The 22803-nt window shown below is 42.8% G+C and overlaps 1 protein-coding gene across 21 annotated transcripts in view; it reads right to left on the bottom strand.

The window, feature by feature from the left end:
- Window positions 1-9342: 9342 nt before the first annotated feature.
- Window positions 9343-22803, bottom strand: part of LOC148225349 (uncharacterized) — a 100735-nt gene continuing 87274 nt past the window's right edge. For 20 of the 21 annotated variants that reach the window (XR_015806085.1, XR_015806084.1, XR_015806087.1 and 17 more), the window contains 3 exons: window positions 20178-21785; window positions 19488-19627; window positions 9343-15361 (listed from right to left, as the gene is read on the bottom strand). The gene's annotated coding sequence lies outside the window, so the exon portion shown is untranslated. Of the gene's footprint in view, window positions 16594-19487; window positions 19628-20177; window positions 21786-22803 lie in introns of all 21 variants that reach the window. The other variant, XR_015806095.1, reaches the window with a different exon arrangement.

Raw genomic sequence — 22803 nt, 5'->3', positions numbered from 1 at the left:
GGAATAAAAATGCTTGCAGGAATATGACAGCTTCTTCTGTCTGCAAGCAGTGATGTTAGGTTCCAGCAAGGCTAAAAATACATCATATTTACTCAAATGTAAAGCGTTGGATTAATTTTCAAGCATATTTGTTAACAGCCAAAAGTCTCTGCCTATCACAGAGGAAAAACACAGCCTGTATCTCAATCCCTAGGTCCTGCTGAGTCCCTTCAAGCCCTGTGAAGCAGCATCAAAAGAGGAAATTGGCAGCCACTATTTGGGGTTTTGTGTCCTTTCTCCAGCTGAGACAGAGGTTCTTTTATCAATGAACCTAGAGGAACCCAGTAGGACTTGCATTCTCATGATGTGGCGAAGGACCAAGGCATGAGGTCAGGGTGCAGTGGACTTGAAAAATGGGAAGCATTGGATGGAAATGCCATCAGAAGGGTTGTGGTTTGGAAATACAGGATGATGTAAAGAGGGAAAGAGGGAAAAGAAGGCCTAGAAGTGACATATAGGCAAAATATAGCTTATTATTGTAGCTCATAAATTCATCTATGTTGGAAACAAGCAAAAAGTCCTAACCTTACCCAAATTTTAGATAAGGTTCTTTGTATGTATAATGTGTGTCTAAGAAGCAGAAATTTGTGCTGTTCCCATTCAGGGACAGGCTGTGGGATTCTGTTTCTTCAATTGGTCTTCCACTCATAAGCCAAGGACTAAGGACTGCTTGTCCCTTACACATAAAATGTCACATAAAATAGGGTCTGCTCTGCTGTGGACTTCACTCTGCCCACGTGAGTTAAATAAAGCCAATACGGAGCAAAGCATAGAGAGTTTCATTATGGATCTGCCCTAAATCCTGGGTTTCCATTCCCAGTGAAACTTGTTCACACACTTGAAACAAGTTCAATACCAAGGAGAGCCCCTTTTCTGGCCCAGCCCTCAGCTGTCCAAAGTCTGCAGGCCACCCTGCTGAGCCTTGAAAGCAGCAGAGATGCTACAGGCACGCTGATGTGGCTGTGATATGTGCCATCCACCAAGGGTGAGGAATGAACTGCTCTCCACATGAAGTTTTTAAAGGTGAAATGCTCAGTGTAGATAAGTAAAATAAATAGTAACTGTGGTTATCTCAGTCACCCACTGTGTGGAGAATTGCTTGTGATGGTGTCCCATCACTCCACCACTCATCTTCACCATGCTTTTCAAGATAACCTTGTTTTTCAAAAAGCTAAAAATACTTTTCCTTTAATCTAGTTTGTTTTGTCAACAGTGTAATGTAATCCATGGGTGACTGTATTAGCTTTGACATGAAAAATTCGTGGCTGCAATGTCTTCCTCAAGAAAGAGGATAATGTAGGCATTTGTCACTGTGAAGGTACTAACATACTAATGGTTTTGATTAAAAATGGTGACATTTCAAACACCTCATGTGAAAATAGAAGAGAACCAGTGTCGGAAGGAAGCTGCTCTTCATGAAGAATTGGATGTTTTGCAGGAAAAGCTCCTTTGACTTTAACAACCAGTGCTAACAACAGCTAAAATTTAGACATGTGCAACCTAATTATTTTTCCTGGGGGCTATGGCTTAGTGATATGCTTAAGATTTAAAGAAAGACAGTAGAGGGAAAAAATCCCACACTTTTTTGAGCCATCCCATGAAAAAGATGTGCTAAAAATTCCAGTTTTTCTCACTAGCTGCATATAGACTCCATTGCCCTTTCTTAGAAAGAAAGCTTGGAAGGTAGAGTCATTAAACATCACCTTGTTCCATTTTTCTTTTTCACTTCATTGTTTCAGTTTGTCTCACCTGTAACTATTATGTGTTGGTTTTGCTGCTTTTCTGCTTCTCTGCATCCCTTCTCTTCTACGGATTTTGTCTCTACTCCTACTTACTTCTCATAAAACTGGAAATTCAGCATGGACTCATTCAGGTCACTCATTCTACTTGTTTTCCTCTATAACTTCTTGCCAACTTCTCAGAGGTCAAACCTTCTGTGATTCTTGGAGGTCAAAACTTCTCCAACTTCTTGGACATCAAAACCACTGTGATTTTTGTGCCTCTGCAGCTCACCAGTGGCAAAGCCCAGCCAACAGCACATTGCCAAGGACCTGGGCCAGAGAGGACCTGGGAGGGGCTGGAGTGGGGGTCCCCTTTTCTTGTAATCTTGCCTCTGATAAGAAGTGCCTTTGGTTAAGACTGGATATTGACTAGAGAAACAGGGACTGTAAATAACAGCACTCATTGGTGATTTTCCTTGACACAATCAGGTGCAAGGGCCACTTGGACAAGCAATATAGATGCAGCTTTACTGGGGCTGTTAATGCCTAGCAGTATGGAGGCTCAGGTTTTCTTAGGACATGCTCCTGCTGCGTTTTAGCAAAGTTGGTTTTGGTACTCATGCTGGGTTTTTGTTTTTTTTTTTTTTTTCAGGAAAAGTGTAAAAAAATTACATTGGTGTATTTTCCTATGAAGTGCTTCTATCCAGCACAGAGCTGAATGTCTTCTTTTCACTAGGATGTGCCTGGTAACTCCTCCTAGTCAGGGGGTTGTAATGTCAGTGAGGAATGGAAGCAAAACAGCACTAATGTTTTATTTTAGTCAGAGGGCTCTGCAAGCTTCTGCCACAGCATGATCCTACCTCCAACCTGCCTCATTCTGAGTGCTCCTGGGGTCACACTCCTCAAATTGTACCCAGCCCTAGGTCTCTCTTCTCCCTGCATCCTTATTCTTCCTGAACAGGAAAAGTATATTCTGTCCAGGCACTTTGTGTGCTGTTTTACCTCTCTTCTCCTAAAATAACTTCGGCTCTTCCCACTCTCTCTTCCTCCTCTTTGCTATTTATCTACATCCATCAATACTTGTGTCCCCTGCTTCATTGTTCCTCTTTATGTTATAATTAAGATCTCCAGCACAGCTTTAGTTCATTTAATTTAATAATCTTTGATATTTCTCTTTATTCCTCTTTCTCAGAACCTCACTTTTTGCTGTATTAAGTTAATTCTTCTTGTTGGTTACTCAACTGTTAACAAAATGAGATATAATGACCATCTATCAAGATCCATTTTCCATTTACCCATGAAAGTGTTATGATCACTTTTGATTAAAATACAGATGGGCCTGAACAGATCTGAGAAAAACTAAAATGAAAGAAAACTCACCTTAAGTCTTGTTTAAAACCTCATCTGATTCCAAATCTGTATTTCTGTAACCTAACCGCAAGTCTACATTCTGTGCTCTCTTATAATACACAATTTCTTTGGTGTTAGGAGTTCACAGCTCATTTGTCTTACATTACCTGTAGTGCTAGCACAAAGCTGAACTATGTAAGCCTCAATTTACCTCCCTAGAACTGAAAATTAGTCATCTGTAAGCAGTCAATCGTGCTGATTACAATGATCACTAAACCAGCTGCATCCTTATCTTACTTGCTCTGTTATAGGACTGGAAATGGTTGCATTAACTTCATTTCTGTTACATGTTCTCGTTCTCTGTCTCTCTGCCTTTTTTCCTTCTAATTCACATTTGTTTTGAACTGAAAATGAAGCATCACAGATTATCTACAAAATACAGCTACTAAATATAAGGTACAGCCCTTAGGGAAACAGCAGCCTGGCTGAACACAGATAGCTTCTCCTCTCTGTTCAAGTACACAAACCAAAGAGATTCATTATAACCCCTTGATTAAAACGTTTGTATCCTCCTCTCATTTTTCTTCTGATTATTTTTTCCACCCCAGATGCAACACAATCCATCCATTGCATCCTGGACAGATCATCATCTTTTAAGGATGACTCCTCTACTACACTTAGTGACAGGTGGAATCATTTCCTTGCATCGCTACATCTGAGAGGTTGGGCTGAGGGCTCCAGACTGCACGAGTTTCTCTTTTATGTCAGACATTGTAAATATGAGGCGCCCTCACTGACTCCCAACATTTGTGCCAGCATTGATTCTCTTTGGAAATTTCATATTAACTCGCTTTTCAAAGGCATAATGGAGAGCTGGTAACCTGTTTCTGAAAGGGTAAGGTTTCTTTATTCTGCCTGCTCTGCCCTGTAGCATCCATGTAATACCATTAAAAATTCCGTTCCTCTAAACTCTGAACAAGAAGAAGCCAGGCATGTTTAACACATCCTTCCTTCTTCAGTTCTCAATTTCCAGACCAAAAATATATCTTTGCCCTTATTTAAACTGCAGCTTCAAGTGCATATAAGATCATGGAACCAAGGGATCCATGATTCCAGTATTCCCATGTCCCCATGTGCTTCTGGCTGTCAAAGCTGCTAAGCACGGAAGATATTGAGCTGTCCTGGTTTGCAGGTAAACTTTGCCTCTGGCTTTCTTCACTTGAGATTCTGCAAACCCTCTCTGCTTGAAGATCTGTGCCATAAGGAGTCTGATTTCTCTTATCTGCTCAAAATGAATTTTTTTTTTCTTTCCTACACAGCTTTATGTAGAACAGCTCCTCAAAAATCACATTGCCCTCTAAGTACTTTTCCCTGTATTACACCTAGATATTAATTGATTGTTCTCTAGAAATCATCCTACTGTGGTGACAGAAAAACTGGGTAATAGGGAGTGTGTCTGCTGAGCACTGGCAATTGGGGCATCTTTTCTGTGTCTGTAGTTTCATGGAGGTTGTCTCTGTCTCCCTGTTTCATCTGGCTGATGATATTTGTCAGATGGCTTGTAGATATACCTGACAGGTAAGGCCTGAGCTCATAGGTCTGGATGTTTCCTTCCCAAAGGACCAGATTGCTGTAGGCTACAGAGAAACTTTTGTTAGGAGGTGCTGCAGCCTCGGGATATGAGAAAGACTTGGGAGCTGTAAAACTGAAGGACTGGATGTCTGAGCTCTGCTCTGATGTTTGTGGCACAAACATGGCCAGACACAGACATGAAGCATGGGTGTCTCACTCAACTCCCACAGCACAAGAAGCACAGAGAGGTTGTCTGCATGGAGTTGGCTGAAAGCTCGCCACAGGAGCCATGCTGCCCTTGGTCTGCTCCAGCATGCAGGCAAGGAGTGTGCAGGCAGCCCAGCTTTGTCCATGCCAAAGGTCCTGCCTGGTCCTGGCAGCCTGTGCACCTTGTCCTGTGGGTGTGCTGCAGGGAGCAGCCCTGGCCCTGCCCTGCCAGAGCAGCTGGCTGGCTGAGCTGATGTCTGTCTCAGCATCCCTCCCTCACTGTCCTCCTCATAGTGCAGGGAAGTGTGGAGGGGAGGTACCAACTCTGCTGCTGGGGAATGCAATTCCCTAGCTCCTTCTGTACTCATCAGGGCACAGATTATTTCTGCCTGCAGCTTTAATGAAGAAACGCTGGCAAGAGACAGCAGTAGCAAACCCAATCTCTCATCAGCATCTTGCAGGTAAGAGCTAAACCAGCTGTGCTGCCATGCCAGCATTTAGCTAAGCAGCGTCCATTCAGAATGAATGCAGTGTGACTGAGCAGCAAGTTCACAATTTAAAGTGAAAATCAACACTTCCCAGCAGTGAGGCAGATCATTAAACATTTTGTTGCATGAGCCAGCATCACTTTTCTAAAAAAAGTGTCAGAGTGTTCAGCCAAATGAGCAATTCAGTTGGCTTAACTTTCCTGACCGCTTTCTAATTTGGTTTTAATGAAGATATAATTAAGAGGTAATGTCAGTAGAGCAGAACATTGTCACACAATAGTGGTCTCCTGCTGCTGCATAAATGGCAAATGCAGTAAATACAGAAGGGAAGCCGGGATGTTATTTTCAAAGCGGGAGGCATTGATCCTGGGACACTCTTCTGTTTTGATACTTTTATTCCCATTTTGTTAGAAAAATGAGGGGCAGCAGATTTAATCCCTTTCGGCCTGCAACCACTTCACAGGAGTGGGACAACTTTCAAGGTGGCTCTGCTGCAACTGGGACGTGCTGCTGCTGGATGATGGCTCATGGGTTAGACTAAAAATTCCTCACTTTAACCCGATCGTCCAGTGGTACTCGTGCTGCCGTAGGGAATGCAACAATTGAGAGCCTCAGTCAGCCAGCACTACAGAATAACTTGGCCATTACAGTGCTGTTTATGAAAGAAAACCACCTTGAGAAACCAGCCCTTTTATTTTTTGACTGGCTGGAGCTTATGATCTTCGTCTTTTCTGGTGAATAACGTCTGCCTTCCAGCATTGCAATAGCAGAAATAAAGATTTTATGTTCTAGCCCATACCGTTCACCTCTACTGCAATTCAGGCTGCAAAATTATTTCCATTCTGAACTTCAGTTCCCATTTTTCTTTTAAGTTTTTGCAAAACTTCTTAGGGGAGAAATTCTCTTCCAAGGCATTTAAGCCAAGTAATAGCTTTAACAGTTTTTGCATTATGAAGGTTGACAAGATATACTATCTCCTAAAGCTAAGACTGTTTTTTCAAGCAGAAAACTGCATGAAATAACTGCAAATGAGACTTATGCTAAAATATGGATAAATCTTGGAAGTTAAAGCTTCCTGTGAAATTAGTACTTGCTGAAGAGCACTGCCTTTGTTCTGCCTGAAATATTTGGTGTTTTGAATTTGCCAACTAATGACAATTTTAGAGCACATGGAGTAAATCTGAAGTCTTCCAGGACACTCGAGAAATAATGCCTCTTATATAGTGCTCTTAATTGATAACTCTCAAGGCATTTCATGCTGATCAGAATAAGGGATAACCAGATATGAGTTAATTTTAAAAAATCCAGGGTTTTCCATTCTGAAGTAGAAGCAAATCCAGCCTTTCAAAAATGCTAATAAAAACCAGGAGACTGTTAGCACACCATATGTTAAGCACATCCAAGCTGAGGGAGATTTGCCTTCAAGCCCAGAGTAGGCCTTGCATTCAAATGTGCCCTAACTACTCTGTTGCTTGCAGTCATTTTGCTCCTGTGGTGGGAGATGTTCCCACTGACAGGGATGAGACAGGCTCCCATGCATTTGTGACTGAGCAGCTGGCTGGAAGATGGAAACAGCCAAACTTCCAAATCCCCCTCTTGGTTCATGCAGGTTTGGTTTGGGTGTGCCATCTTCTGTAAGAGGATATGCTGCCCCTTCTTCTGTTCCAGTGACATGATGAAAGGCAGAGGCTCCTCACCTATTTCTCCTTTGTGAATTATAACTTGTACTGGGTCCCTGTTGTCTTACAACACTAAGATGTTGTTTTCCATTTACTCCTCCAGAGCTGAGGTAGAGCACTCTCTCTGATGAAACGGGACATCTCCCTCTGGACCAGAGACACTCGCCTGCCACACAGAAATTGTTATGACAGATACATTCCTAGGAAAGACTTGTTTTATCATATCAGTTTTACGGCCAGAAAAAATTATTTTACCAGCCTGCCAATCCCCAAGTTGGCATTGTAGCATCAGCTTCTTAGAGATGAAAGACAAGATATCATAAGCATGAAACTTGTGGCAGACCCGGGTGTATGACATAAGCTTCCAGTGTGTTGCACATTCAGCACTTTGCTTTAGTCTTGGCTGTGGAGAGCAATTGCAGAATTAATAGCAGTGAGTGTTTTCAGATCCAGTGCTGTGAATCTAGATGACTACCTGAATTTAAGTGTCAGGGGGCTGCAATTACATTAGGGTAACCCAGTCAGAATTTTGTCAGCACTGTGTGGAGAAATTTTGTGTCCCTGTAAGCTGTGGCCAAATCACATGCAGGAGTTGTGTTTAGAGAAAATAATACTTGTGTAGGCAAAGCAAATATTAGAAAGTGAATGGGATCCAGTGTAATGGAATCACTTTGTCCTGAGCTTGCTTCTGCTGAGACCAGGGAGAGGGTCAGTTCCCTCATGCCGAGCCACTCCTACACCAGCTCAGTTTAAAAGCTCCTGGGGACAGCAAGAGGCTATGGTCCAGCTGGAGGACTCTTGTGGGCCACCTATCTTCTTCCAAGAAAGTGGCTTTTACACTTACCTATAGTGCCAGGAGCTGAAGGAAATAATGTAGGACTTCCCTAAGATTTTATGCCTTGGATGCTGTTTGTCCTCTTCGGTGAGGAAGTCACCCTTCTTCCCAAAACATGACCTCTGGCAGCACTCCAGGAGCCAGTGCTCTGGGTCACCCTTTCAGAAGGACACATGCATCCTTGCCCAGCTGAGAGAGGAGGACGGTGGGTCCAGCAGGAGAAATCTCTGACTGAGGCATAGTGACAGCAGGAGGACATCAGTGGCTGTAACACAAAGGGCACCTGAGGCTCCTCTCCCACTTTTACTCAGGGCCGAGCAAAGAGGTGACCATGGCACACTGCTGGCAGGCAGGGGGGCAGCTGCAATGCCCTGGTGCTGTGTGCACCCCAAAAGATCCAGCAGCTCAGAGAGCTGGGGAATTGGCCAAAGCAGCTGCCTGGGCTGTTCTCAGCCACCCAGGAAAAACTTGAGACTGTGGCAGGGACAAACGAAGCCCTGCTTGAATAGCAAGGGGTAAGATCTCCTTATCCTTAAACCAGTGTGACTTGGGAATGTGCACTCTGCTTCCCTGCACCAGCAAAGGGCTGTCACCAAAACAGATGCATTTGGCTGGCTGCTGGAAGTAAATCTGGGGAGAGAAGGGCAAGGATCACTTTATTCCTCCTTGAATAAGAAACTCTCAGGATTTCCCCTCACCCTGTGGGAGCATTTCACTTCCCAGTAAGCAGCACTATAAATTTCACCTACTGGTAGAAGTAAAGATGTTTTATGGTTGTCCAGACTAAGCTATGATTGACTTAAAGTCTAACAAATCATTCCTTTAAACTCTAACAAATCAATCTCCTCCCACTTCCCTTTAACCACGCTACACAGAGTGCCAGCTCTTCCTTTAAAGATAACGGGAGAGGGAGGGAACAGCTGTCACCAGCACCTAATGAATGAGTGCATGTTGAGCCATCCTATCATTTCCCTCTGCTTGGCTAGAAGAACAGGAGGAAAACAAGCAGAGCAGAAATCCTCTGGCAAGAAGCAGTCAGAGCTCCTAAGCACCACATCACACCTGTGCTGTCAGGAGCCAGCCCAGTCCCTCTGGAGCTCTGGAGCAGCTGCTCCCTCAGAAAGGTGCAGGGTGCTGGGGGAAGGATGAGGAGTCAGCGGGAGCCTCACTACAAAGGGCTTTTTGTTCAAAGGTGCTACACAACACTGCACATTGTGGTGGAGGGGACAAGGTGGAGTATTTCCAGTGGGAAATGGTGCATTTGTACAAATCAGAATGCATGCTCTTTTCTCTGTTGGAATGTTGTCATTGTCCTTTATTACATTAAAGGGGAACATCTTTATCTCATGGTGATTTGGGTGGGATATGACGTTGCCTAATGTAAAGGAGGACTGTAATATCAAGGAGACAACCGTGAAATAACGCATTACACACTGAATTGAACAGCAGGCTCATTTACATTTCTTTAATTTGGAAATATGAACATTCCGAAAAGCTCTTCTCCGCTTGCATTCCCTTATTTGGGAAACATGTAAATTACATTTATGATAATTTAGTATTTAACTGGTACAAGCATTGCGAATTCCAGAAGCAAACATTTAAAAATGGGCAGGAGCTGTGCCAGCGTTCTTTGGAAATGCGTGAGTTAAAAGTCACCTCTGCGGACGACTCCGAACCGGCGCCGCCAGCTTCTGGAGCTGCACTTGCAAATGCTTGCAAAGCAGATGGGACAGCGATGGCAAGGCTTGCAGGGCTGGACCTTTTGTCCAAATCACAGTCTAGGCTTATCACATATGGCAGATGGATTTAATTAATAAAGCTCTTCTGTTGTGTGTGGAGTAATTTTTTTGCAGCCTATGAGATCCCAGAATTGCAAATGAAAACGGCAGCAGAGGAGCTTTCAGATCAGCCGTGCTCAGATGATGCTGAGAGGCCTCTTCTACAGTAATCTCACTGCTACATTTTCCAGTCTTGCCTTGGAAACCTTCTACCAGTCGTGAGTCATGTTCAGCTGCTCATCAGTCAGCTTATTCTATTGCGTGTGTAATAGCCCTTATTGTGAAGTCATTTCTCTTGTATCTAAATGGGATTGTTCCACTTTTAATCCAAGACACTTCTTCCATCTCTGCTGCAGGGAAGGTCCATCCTGACAGCACACAAATACCAGAGCTAGCTGGGGCTCCCCCCTGCCCTGTGACTTGTTCTGCCACCCCCTCCGCCGCCTGCAGTTCCCTTCACCATTCCTGCTGCCCATCCTCAGGTCTCTGTCACTTTTCACTGTCCTTTCTAGAAAGTGAGGCTTAAAAATATGTGCTGTGCTCCAGCCTTACCCAGACTGCATAATGCAGCACCCACCACTCCCTTTTTGTCACATGGCAGATCTCTCTTTATACCCCTGGGACAGTGATTGCTTTCCTCACAATGGGAACTCTTTTCATTACCTACTATAACTCCAAGATATTTTCCTATAATAATGTTTCCTAAATATCTGTGTTGATTATTGTTATTTCTCTCCAGCTGCAGTAGTGTCACATTCATCAGTATTAAGTAAATTTTATTTTGTTAACATCTTCCCATGACTCAGAACATGCCAGGCAATTCTGCAGTTGGGATTTGCTATCCCTTTTCACCTATCCATTTCATATTTTATTGCTTTCCGTGCTAGTAAGGTTAAACACAACATTGCCTCATATAAATCAAATGACTTGAGTACAGAGGAGAATAAAAAATTTGGAAAAATAATTGGAAGCTGAAATAGGATTTAAAAAAAAAAAGAAAAAAAAAGAAAAATACACTCTTTTTCTCATGAAATAAAACCATTTTATTTTAATTTTTTCCTCTTGCCCAAACTTGAATAGAAAGAAGGTGAATAGAAAAAAAAGGAAAAAAAAAAAGACAAAACAAAACAACAAAAAACACAAAGCCACTAATATTTTATTTTTAAAAAATTGAAAATATCTGCCTGACTTAAACTTTTGTGTTAACCTTTTCATGTGAGTTATGCACCCATTGGGAGCAAAGGTGTTCTGAGTAATTCTGACAGAGGCTGTGAGAAGGCAATACCTGCTGGGTTTTTTTCTGCCTGTTTCACAGAAGGGACAGTACAGAAATCATTGCTCTGAATAAGAGTTTGTCCCCTTTCAGGAGAGCTCTGAAACATTTGTCTGCAGTTAATCAGGAGCTATGGCTCAATGAGCTTCCATGTATCTTTGCTGGGCAGAGCAGGGACTGAAGCAAGAACATGCTGCAAACTTCAGTCAATAGCAGTCCCTTGAGTAAAGTTTTATTTAAACAAACAAACAAGATCACCATAACAAAAAATCAAAACCATACAAAATATATCTGAAAGCCAGAAATATTTGCATACTCATTTATTGATATTGTACATAGCCTTTTATATATTCATGAGCAATTTCCTACACAAACTTGTATAGATCAAGGAGAAAGGACAAGCTGGAGGAAATCCCATCTGTAAGAAAGGTACAGTTAAACAGAGGTCTAGTTAATGAAAAAGACATTTTTTTCTCAAAGACCCAAGCCAATGCACTAAGCTCAGAGGAGGAAATGAGAGTCTCATGCCCATTCCTCAGGAACATGCACTTTACAAATTAGCTCTCATGCACTGTGCACTGAATCCCTGCCAGAAAAAGTACCTGCTATTGCATGAAGGTGTAAGAAGCTCTGGGCATGGCTGCCATGGTACTTCTGAAGATGGCATCAGGTTGTGTTTGCTGTTTGGCACTAAAACAACCCTGATTCTTTTAATGGCAATACAAAGACAGCACCCTTTGACATGCCCTGTGAATGGCTGACTCCCACATGCCATTATCAGCTTGTGGCCAGTGCTTTAAAGTTTCAACCTTCTTAGTAAGTCTATCTTGTACCTGTGTTGCTTATTCCCATCAGGTTTGAGGAACATTGGTTTAGGTTATCCCTAAAGCAAAGAAGGGTACAGGAGGGGAGGCCAATCAGGATTCCTTGATTATCTGAGATTTGCTCTGACAGATTCATTTTCAGTAATTGTGCCTGCACACCTGATTTAGGGCTCCTCAGCAGACAGCAGTGGAAGCTGATTTCTTTGAAAGTAAATACCCAGCAGCCAAGGCTATAACAGATTTTATGGATGGGACCAGTAATTCACTTAACTCTGTCTCAAAATCCCTCTTTTCTATACATTTCACCTCAGTATTCTCCTGGGCAATCACTAGCCCTGCTAAATTTGTGGTTCTCATTTAATTCCCTGACATGTTCTTTTTTTAAGGCTTTATTTTCAGCTATTGAAGTACAAGAAGTTGCCTGGAGCCTTGCTTTCCAGAAAGGCAACAAGAGACTTCACCCCTGGTAACTAACAGGGAATTCTTTCAATTTTGGCATAAACATCTCTGAGGGCCTTTCTGAGCCTACTTGTGCTTCTCTACAATGTTCTGTGTTTCCAATGGATGCAAATCTTTTCCTGCTCTGACCATGGAGGGCACAGCGCTCAAACCACGCCCTGTCAATAAAGTAATTTACTCTGAGATTAATGTCTTGGAATTAGGGATAATGAACACATCCCTCTGCTTTAGGGTTTCTTAATTTATCTTACAACAGGGGCTCCCCTGGGTGGGTGCATCAAGCTGCAGGGAGCCAGGGTCAGGAACAACCCCAGCAGGAGTCACCCAGCAGACACCAGTGCATCCCCTTTGGAAACAGGCCCATGGGCAGATGGGCTGTGGTCACACAGCCATGGTCACACAGCCCATGGTCACACAGCCATGGTCACACAGCCATGGTCACACAGCCCATTGGTTAGAGAGCCCATGGTCACACAGCCATGGTCACACAGCCCATGGTCACACAGCCCATTGGTCACACAGCCCATTGGTTAGAGAGCCCATGGTCACACAGCCCATGGTCACACAGCCATGGTCACACAGTCTGTGACATCACTCAGGTTTAAAGAGGCAAGTGGTGCCTATGGCACCTCACTGTAGGTGGGCTGTAGATGCACGTAAAGATGCCATGAACAGGTAATCATTCTTTTCATGGCATTGCATCAGAAATGTTACTGAAATCACTACAAATTATGTCTGCCGTATAATCTTTTTTCCTTTACCTAGTCTATAATTATAGCAGCTCCAAACAAAAAAAATCCAAACAGTATTGGATTTTTCTGTCATGATCCGTGTTTAGGTTTTGGCAGGATTCAATTTTAATTTCAACTTCAATGATAACACTTCATTACCTGTGTTCTTTATTTATAGGTGCACACTGCTCATTTAAACTGATGTAAATATTTTTCGACTTGCATCCAGGAAAGTGCTACTATCATTGGTTGAAGGAAAAGCAGCTTGTCTCTTTTGAATAGCTGCTGTGATTTCAAAGAGATGAGGTCTACAAATTCATCTACCATCAAAATATTTAGCTCTTAATCTATACAGAAGAGGAATGACAAATACATTACAAAATCCTTCCTGAGAGAGCCTGTCCATGCTCTGTTTTCTAAGAATACTTACAAGGTGATAACATGAATCACAAATAACATTCAGCATGAGTTTGAGCAAGCTAAAAAATGCTCTTTTTTTTTCTTTGGAGGAGGGAGAAATAAATTGTGTTATTAAAAACAGAGATGAGCTGAGAAAAAAAAATATTGTTTTAAGTATTTTGTGCATTTAGATAACCCAAGAAGATCCCATATGGAATATGAGCAAGTGTTAACAGAAAGATCACTAATCAAGAAATACGCCTACTGGAAACAAATCCTACAACGGTTTAGGAAAACAACAGACAAAAAGTTATCCCGTGGTTGGATAAGTAAATGGATGTCAGTGTGGGAGCATTATGGCAGAGAGGAAGCAGCACGAGACTGTGAGCAGCTAGGGGTTAGGCATTCATCATCTGACTCTCCAGCAGCACAGGAGTCCTGTACCAGTCAGCTGATATCCAACCACTGAAGAAGTTTCCTGAATCGAGGTTGCTTGCTAGAGAGCATGGCAGTGCCCACCAGGAGGAAACCTCTGGTTTATCCAGGAGAAGTGATCTCCAAGACTGCAGTGTGACCTGCAGTGTGTGGGCACAGACACAAGATTTCCTCTGACTCCAGTCAAGCTGAAGGAAAGCTGTGGGATGGTGGGCATGTCACCTGCATTGTCCCACCCACAGCAGTCACCTCCTGTCCATGGTATGTGTCCGGGTAGTTCACTCCTTCCCCACCTTCTTCCCCCCACAGGAAGGGCAGTGCAAAGCAGTGTTGCTGGAAACTCCAGGTGTTGCTCAGTAATGCTGAAAGCTGAGGAATATTATGCCAAAATTTTCATGCACAAAGGGAAAGGCCTAATTTTGAAAGAATTTATAATGGCATGGAATAATTGGTCCCTTCACACAGGAAAGATTGGTTCAGGGCTGCAGTGGGGGAATGGGAGATGACTGCTACTGTCTTGATGCTGTTGTGCTTTTTGCTGAGTGATTTGGCAGAGCAAACCAAAAAAGGCAAGGCTGTAACTGTTTTCTCTCATCACCCTAATAATACTTAGTGCTCTGAGGAAATTACCACTGAGCATTTTGCACAAAGTATTTGTGGAACAGACCTTAAGAATCATTGTTAGTAAGAAAACAACAGATATTAATGACCATCTCCCTGCAGCTAGTGTACCAGTGGAGAATTTACAAGTCCCAATGTGCACTAAATTTGAGAAGTACGATTTTACTTCCATCCTGAAGAGTATTTAAATCTGAAAGAAAATTCCCAGCTAACTAGGGGATCTGAAGAATAATTGTCAGAGCTGAAACGTCCTTACTTCCCCCCACAAAAGCAACCAAGTCCATCAGTCTCAAGTTTGTATTCAATACTCCATTGCCAGGAAATGTTTTCAAATTCAGATGAAGAGAACAAAAATAATAACAATCTTAAATATAAAGATAATAACAATCCTAAATATATCATTAAAAGCTTTATGCGGCAAACAAGACAGACATTAGGCCACCAGGACCTTAGAGTCCTTGATTTATGCCAGAGATGCAGCCATGCTGCAGTACAAGAGAGATGAGTGCCCCAGGACTTGTGTAACATGTAACTTGTATTTTTCCACATGCAATGAACAGCTTTATACAAAGTCACAGGAGAAAGCAAGAAACCAATCCTGCAAAGCCTCCTCACTTTACAGGTTGGGGGATAGATCCAAAGTAATAGCATTTTTTGGTCTACCCTGAAATTTGATGCACCTCACAGAGGGAGGGAGGCTGAAGTTGTGGACTATGGGAAGCAGGATGCACCAGTTTGCAGAGATGGCTCTCCCAATAACAAGTGCTCTTTTAGCCTTGTGTGCATGTGTGAATAAGTACAGATGTGTGTGAAGATTGGGGGAAGCAAACCATGGCTTCTGAACAAGCTCAGTCTCTCAGCACACACTCACCAGTTCACCTTTGATGACACAATATTGGCAGCAAACCTCAGGAAGCATCTGTTTGCCTTGGTAGGTAAATGAGTTGCAGCTGGGAAAAAAATAGAGTTCATGTGGGGACAGAGGCATTGAAGGGCTTTCTGAGCTATTGATTTTTGCATGTTCTCAAGGGAGCACAATGGGGAAACATTTTGTATCAGCCCTGGTTACCCAGAAATTTCTATATTTTGCCATCTAGCCCAATTTATAGATTGATGAACCTGGTTAAAACCACTTAATAACCATCACAAATGATCTTTGAAGCAAATTATTAAATATTTTAGAAAAATCTCTTCCAAATCCTTGCTTAAGGATTTCTGTATCTTAAGTTGCTACTAAACATTTTGTGTGAATCGTAGAATATCATTAATTGGAAAGGACCCTTAATTAGACAAGGATCATTGAAGTCTAATTCCTGACCTTGCACAGGACACCCCAGTAGTCACACCATGTGCCTGAGAGCATTGTCCAAACACTTCTTGAACTCTGTTAGGCTGGTGACTTTGCTGGGGAGCCTGTTCCAGTGCACAACCACCCCTTGGGTGAAAAATCTTTTCTTAATATCCAACCTAAACTTCCCCTGACACAAGTTCAGGCCATTCCCTCAGATCCTGTCACTGGTCAGCACAGAGAAGAAATCAGTGTCTGCCCCTCCTCTTCTCTTAGTGAGGAATTTGTAACTGCAATGAGGTCTCCCTTCAATCTCCTTCAGTCTGAATAGACCAAGTGACCTCAGCTGCTCCTCATTCAGCTTCCTCACCAGACCCTTCACCATCCTCATGGCCCTCCTTTGGATGCTCTCTAATAGTTTAATGCCTTTCTTATATTGTGGCACCCAAAGCTGTCCCCAGCACTGGAGGTGAGGCTGCCCCAGCTCAGAGCAGAGCAGGACAATCCCCTCCCTTGCCTGGCTGGTGATGCTGTACCTGATGCCACCCCAGGACAGGGCTGGCCCTCCTGGCTGCCAGGGCACTGCTGGCTCATGGTCAACTTGTCACTGAGCAGGACCCCCAGGCCCTGGCACTGCTTCCCAGCATCTCTTTCCCCAGTCTGTCTGTATATCCAGGGTTGCTCCATCCCAGGTGCAAAATCCAGCACTTGCCTTTGTTAAACTTCATAGAGTTGGTGATGGCCCAGCCCTCTGATTTGTCAAGGTCTCTCTGCAGGGCCTCCCTGCCTCTGAATTAGTCAAGAGCTTCTCCCAATTTACTTTCATCAGCAAACATACTTGTTACACCTCCAAATCCCATGTCCAAGTTTATGGAGATGTTGAAGAGACAACATCTGGAAGAGAGTACTGAGCTCTACCACAGAAGAAAACCAGTGGTGACCATCAGCTGGGATGGCAATTGCCCACCTACATGGCCCAGCTATCCCTTCCTACAGGTGGGTGTTGTGTATAAACAGGATACTGGAGTTGTTCTTGTCCAGTTTCTCTCTCTGCCCTCCACACAGTTGGGCTCAGGTATCCTGAGCCATTCAGCTGCTGGGTGGACAGAGGACACAGATCACAGCATCTCTTTCCCTCATAACCCACAGGTTTTTTGCTTCTGTCCAACCTCATCCTGTTCATAAAGGCATTGAAGTTACTATAATTTTGTAAGAACACCCATGATATTAAAATGCAGTTCCAAATCCCTGGATTCCTTGAATTCCTTACATCTTTCCTTGCAAGTACATGCAGGCAGTGCACAGGTTTCATTTGCTTTAGGACTGTTACTGCTTCTGCACGTGGTGCTGTGCTTACTCCCCTGCTGACATTTCTGAACCAAAGGTCCCCTAAAAATACTTCATACGGAGGTGGGGTGTGCAGGATGGCAGCTAATAGCCATTTTCACACTCTTTGAGAAATGTCTGCACCCAGGGCCAACTCAAAACACAGCTCTGCCTTTCAATGCGTCTCTCTCTCCACTGCTCACTCAGCTCTAATCATTAGAACCCGATCACTTCAGCAAAGATGAATGCTTTGACAGGGTCTTTTTGCATACAGTTGTTCATGAATCATTTTTCCTGTCACACAATAACTATAATTACTGCTTTTCTAGACCTCTGGCTGATTGTCTTAGCAGAAGAAAAAAAAGAACTAACAGAAAATGGAGGGTGCAAAATCAGACATCTTGGAAATAAAAATAACCTCTTGCCTCTTGCTGTTGAAGTTGTTCCCTTTAGGTCAGAGCCCATATGCATGCACATGTGCACACATTGCTTCCACTACTCCACAGTGCCTGGGGTAGTTTGTTTAGTTTTAAATTGGCCAGAGTAGATGACGGGTGGCAGAAGGTTATTTTTAATCTGTTAATGTGGTATGGGAGACTGTTGCTGCAAGGAAGCGTACAAGATGAGGGAAGGCAGAGGGAAAATGTGGAACAAGTTGGTTAGAACTAAGGGAGCACATGATGTGAGAATTTCAAAGCTCCTTGTACCAGACTTTTATAGCAGTGACATAAAGAACTACCCCCCCTTCCCTTTTCTTATTCCCTGAGAGGACATGTCCTTAGGTAGAACATGGGAGTCCTGGCTTGAGTCTATGGTAAAGGGATAAGGCATCACCTCACAACCGGACTTTTCCAGAAAGCTCCTAGCTGGTTACATAGCTCAGCATAATCAGAAGTGTCACCACTAATACACCCAGGAGCTATGGATTTTGCACCACACTGTTAGCCTGCCTGACCCTGGGAGATGGTGGGACCTGACCAGACAGGCAATCAGAGGACATCCTCTTCCCTTAGCAGCTGTCAGGTCTCTGCTATTCCCACTCCTTCCCCATGAAATATCAATTTATTCCTGCTTCTCATGCTTATTCTGTCTTTTTCTCCCTTTTTTCCTTCACCTTTTATAAGAGAATTCTTAGCAATTTCAGACAGGTCCAGCTGTGGTTAATTTGTCATGGAGAAAATAATATCAAATGGAGCAGTGCTGGGGAAACAAACAGCCCAGTGCAAAGCCTGCCCCTAATTGATTGATGAAAAGAAAATTAGGGTTGCCTCCAGAAACAATTTCCATAGCAATGGGAATAGAAAGGAAGCTGTGCTGCAGACTGTGGGCAACCCACTGCAGCTCTTTGGCCTCTGAAAGCTCCAGGCTAGCATGGGACCAAGCTGGCTGCCCCAGGTGGACCCCCAGGGCAGGCTGTGTCCCTGGCAAGCCCAGTTAGAGCTGGGCTGTGAGCACAGTGCTATACTGATGGATGGAGTTTAGCTTCCTCCTCCCACTCTGCTCCCCCTCGAAAGAAACAGATGCCATATTTTGTGGGCTTTTCTCTTCCCTTTACATTTCTCTCAGAAAAAAAAACTATTCTGCCCCAGCTTGAGTACTGATTGCTACCACTTCAAACAGACTGACTATCTTTTATATTCTCTGTTAGCAAAGTCGTCCAGGTGACTTCCCAGCAGGAGTTTTTCCCCTTCAGAAAAAGTTCTGCAGGTGCCCATGGCAATTGAGGCACAGTGGTAATTATTTGGACCATGTTTCTCATTTTTGATGGTTAAGGCAGCTTGCGTTAAAATTGACTAATGACTTGGGGAATGCCTTTTGTTTGCTTGACTGGAGATATCTTAAGGAAAGCCTGACTTCAGGGAAGGAAGTTCACTGCAGGAGTCTCAGGGTGGGGAAACACAGTCACCCACATTGCCAGCTGCATTTGAAAACCTTGGTCATGCAAGCTCGTGTGTGCCTTTTGTTTGTCAGGCAGGCCACAAAAAGCAAAATCAAGTTCCTGGCAGCTAAATCATGAACAAATGTTACTCTTAATTTGCTGTAGTACAAAATTAACAGTTTACAAATTTTAATAGACCTTAGAGAAAAAACCCGCTCAAAGAGAAAAAAAAATTAACCCTAATCCTGGACTTGGAGCTTTAAGAAACAAATTAATCCATTTTCATAGTTGTCCACTGGGCACACCTCTCCCAAGTCTTACATTTAAGAGAGCTTAATTCTTGCTCTGCAATGGCACAATTCTGACAGGAATTCAGCACCTAGATAGGAGGAGCAATTTCTCCCAGCACAGGTGCTGTCTCTGGCCTCTCCTCTATGTTTTAAAGCCATGTTCTTTTCAAAGCCAGAATGCACACTGCAGCGTTTGGCAATGTTTTGATTGCTGGTTATGACCATGACAGAATCAGAAGAAAAGAAAGGTAAGGCTGATGTGATTTTCTCTGTGCTGCCTTTGTCTGGCTCACCTTTTCCAGCAGCCATTCCCGAAGTAAATGGAAAGGTCGTCACTAAACAGCCTCTCTCCTAATGAGTGCCCTCTTCGTTACTGTCATCAGTTCCTGCAGCCTGGAGAACATGTAAAGGAAACTGCCTGAAAGAAAATAGCCTGAAGACAGAGAGAGAAACAAAGATCTTTTCTGACTTAAATAATTATATGAGTCTACAATTCTATTACATGTAATGCACGAATTGACCTGAAGATGGATTTCTCTCAAAGCAACATGGTATATTTTTATCTGCCTGCATTTATAGAAATAAATTTTACAGCACTGCTTTTTGGGCAGACAATAGTTAGCAGGCTCTGAGGACAATCCATATTTCAGTAATTTGCAAAAATTTAAAAAGTCAGTATATCCAAGACATGACTTAAGGGACAACTGGAGGGATAAGCAGTAAGTGGAAACAGACCAGTGCTGAGAATGAACTTTTGCACTGGCAAAAACTTCTACTCTTTTGCTAAATACTCTTTCAATGGCATCAGCTTTCTGGGGAAAATTGGAGCTTTCTATTGGAAAGCTACTGAAGTAATGTTATGTTTGGAGCATTTTCTGATATTCAGCTTTCTAGTCTAGCAATTAAAATTTGCCACGGAGGGAGGACATGCTCTGTTGTTGTTGCTGTTGTCAAATTTTAGTAAGAAATCTCTCCTTCCTTACCTTCACTGGGGAATGAAAAGCTTGCACTTGATGCAGAGGTAGAGCAAAAGACAAACAAGGAGAATGACAAAATTAGACAAGTCAAAGCAGCATGATTTTTTAATCTACTCTTTGGTACTTTCTCTTCTTAGCTTCTTGTAATTTTTTTTCTACTTTTCAGGGCTCTTCTTTTAGGCTATCAGCTTTTTGCACAGGGATTGCTACTGAGTTTTCACACAGGTTGGCATGTTGTAGTCTTGACTGGCAGAGGGTTAAGGGTTATGGCATATGCCAGTCACTGCAGAAAGACAGCTAGAAGGAAGGGTCATCTGGACAGCCCTTTGCTATAATAAACAGTAGAGGAATCCAACAAGAAGGTTGAAGTATTCCATTTAAAAAAAACCAAAAACAAACAAACAAACAAACAAAAACCAAACCAAACCAAAACAAAAAAAGAAAACAAAAACAACAAAACAAAGCAAAAAAAAAAATCCAGAGTGATTAGAGCCTTTCTTCTGGAAGAGACTTAGGCAAACAACCAGCTGAAAACCATCACAACCAGCACTCCTGCTGTTTGAGCATTTGTCAGGCCCTGGAAAGTGTTGCTGCTGAAGGCTGGTAGTTTTGCTATGATGCCATCAGCCCCAAGGCAAGCCTACACATTTGCTAGCTGTACTTGAGCAGTCTTCCTCAGCTTGAACTCAAGCACTTGCTTTATGCCCTTACTAGGTGTGGGTTGGCGAGGCCCTGCTGCTTCTTCACGTGTTTATAGGGTAGGCTTGATGCTCAGGTGGAAGTGGCATTGTTTCTAGAGAAAACAATAGGGACTAATAAGGTAAGGACAGATCAGACATGACATTGTCAGGAAGAGCCAGGAGCTGATACCACTAGGGTGGCATTTTAAATATACTTTTACACAGTTTATTTGCAAAGAATGAACATAATGCTCCAAGAGATGAAGAACTCCACCTGCTCTAGAGATGTAGCTATAGCAACCTCCACATGATTACATTGCTAATCTGCAGGTGTTGAAGAGGCATAGATAGATGCTGTTGAGTAATTCAGCTTCAAATAGATACTTTGATCTGCATAACAGCTTGCATTCATGTCCCAAATATGGATCATTTCCAGTTCTGCAATTCTTCTTTATAAAAGCAACATTCCTATCCTTTATTTTACAGGAGTCTTAAAACTTACCACTGTTATCTAACAAGGTAATCAGCTCCTTTACTCTTTGGTGGGGCAGTAACAGGGGGAAAAGAAACCTTTTCACTGCCTAAAATGCCCAAATTATTTGTTGCATATTTTGTCTGAGTGACTCCTCAATGGGACCAAAACCAAACAGAAGAGAAAGCTTGTTCTACTTTCCTGTATACATGATGTACTGACAAATTACTTGCATCTTCACATTAAAGATGGTCTATTCCACTGCAGACTCTGACAGCAGTGTCTGAACATGTACCAGATCAGGTCATGCTTCATTAGCAGCCACAACACTGTTGAGAACATCAAGCTAAAATCTGTCCTGCTTTGCTCTCCACAAGATGCCATTGAACTTGGTTGGTTGCCTGGGATGGAAGTCAAGGCAGAATATGGCTCACCATCAAACAGCTCCAATGGAACCTGGATCTTTGATAAGAAAAATATGCAATTCACTGATTCAATAAAAGAAAGGAATTAAAGAGCTCCAAGAGAAAAATGACCCTTCATTTTATTCTCCTCCAATCTGCTGGAGCATTCCTTTGAAAGGGTAGTTCAGCCACACACTCATCATTTCATGAAAGCTGGTTAAGGGCATTTGATGAAGCCTCTGAAGTCTATATCACATGCCCCTTTCCTTCTTTTCCTTTTTTTATTTTCTTGCCAACTGAACATCCCACAGTCCAGTTGCTCCTCTCACTTGCTGAAGCACCTACACCGCCCTGCTTCCTGCCCCCATTTCATTTTTGGCTTCATAAGTTTCTGCACAACCACCTTATTTATTTACCTGAATGACTTTTCTGTGTTAAAGAACAACAAATTACAACAGAAAAGCCACTTGAGATTCTCTGGTCGATGCTGAAATCTTGCCTTTCTTATGAAGACCACGCATGTGACATGTGACAGTGAAGGGGACCATGGCACAAGACCCAGTGGTTCTGCCCACGGGAGCCTGTCTCATCTCTTGCCCAGGACACAGCTCTTTCAGAAAATGCTCTCTTGGTTTTTGTTGTGCTGGTCCTGGGTCTCCTGCATGCTCGAGCCTTGTGCACTGAACAGATTGGTGCTGCCTGGTTACCCTCCAGTGAGCACGCTTCCCACCTCAGGTGGTCAGGCTGAAATCACACACTCCTCCTCAGTATAGCCATGTTAATTATACACCACTCTTATCACTCCTTATTAATTAAATTTTCCATTAATACTCTGCCTGATATTGATATCAAGTAAATTGGACTATATTTACTGGAATGGTTTTGTTTACCTCTGAATTTTTACACAGTATTGACATTGAACTGTGAGAATGTCGCCATTATTAAAATTATTAATATTAATATAAATATTAATAATTTACATACACAAGATAAAAATATCCTGCATTGACTCGTGTGGGCCATTTTTGTGGACCTTCCAACTTAAAAAATGGGTTAACCTTAGTGAAAATTGTTCA

Source organism: Sturnus vulgaris, chromosome 1 (genome assembly GCF_052056855.1).
Source record: "Sturnus vulgaris isolate bStuVul1 chromosome 1, bStuVul1.hap1, whole genome shotgun sequence".
NCBI lineage: Eukaryota > Metazoa > Chordata > Aves > Passeriformes > Sturnidae > Sturnus > Sturnus vulgaris.
The sequence above is the reverse complement of the archived record's forward strand: the minus strand, read 5'-3'. Positions and strand labels throughout refer to the sequence as shown.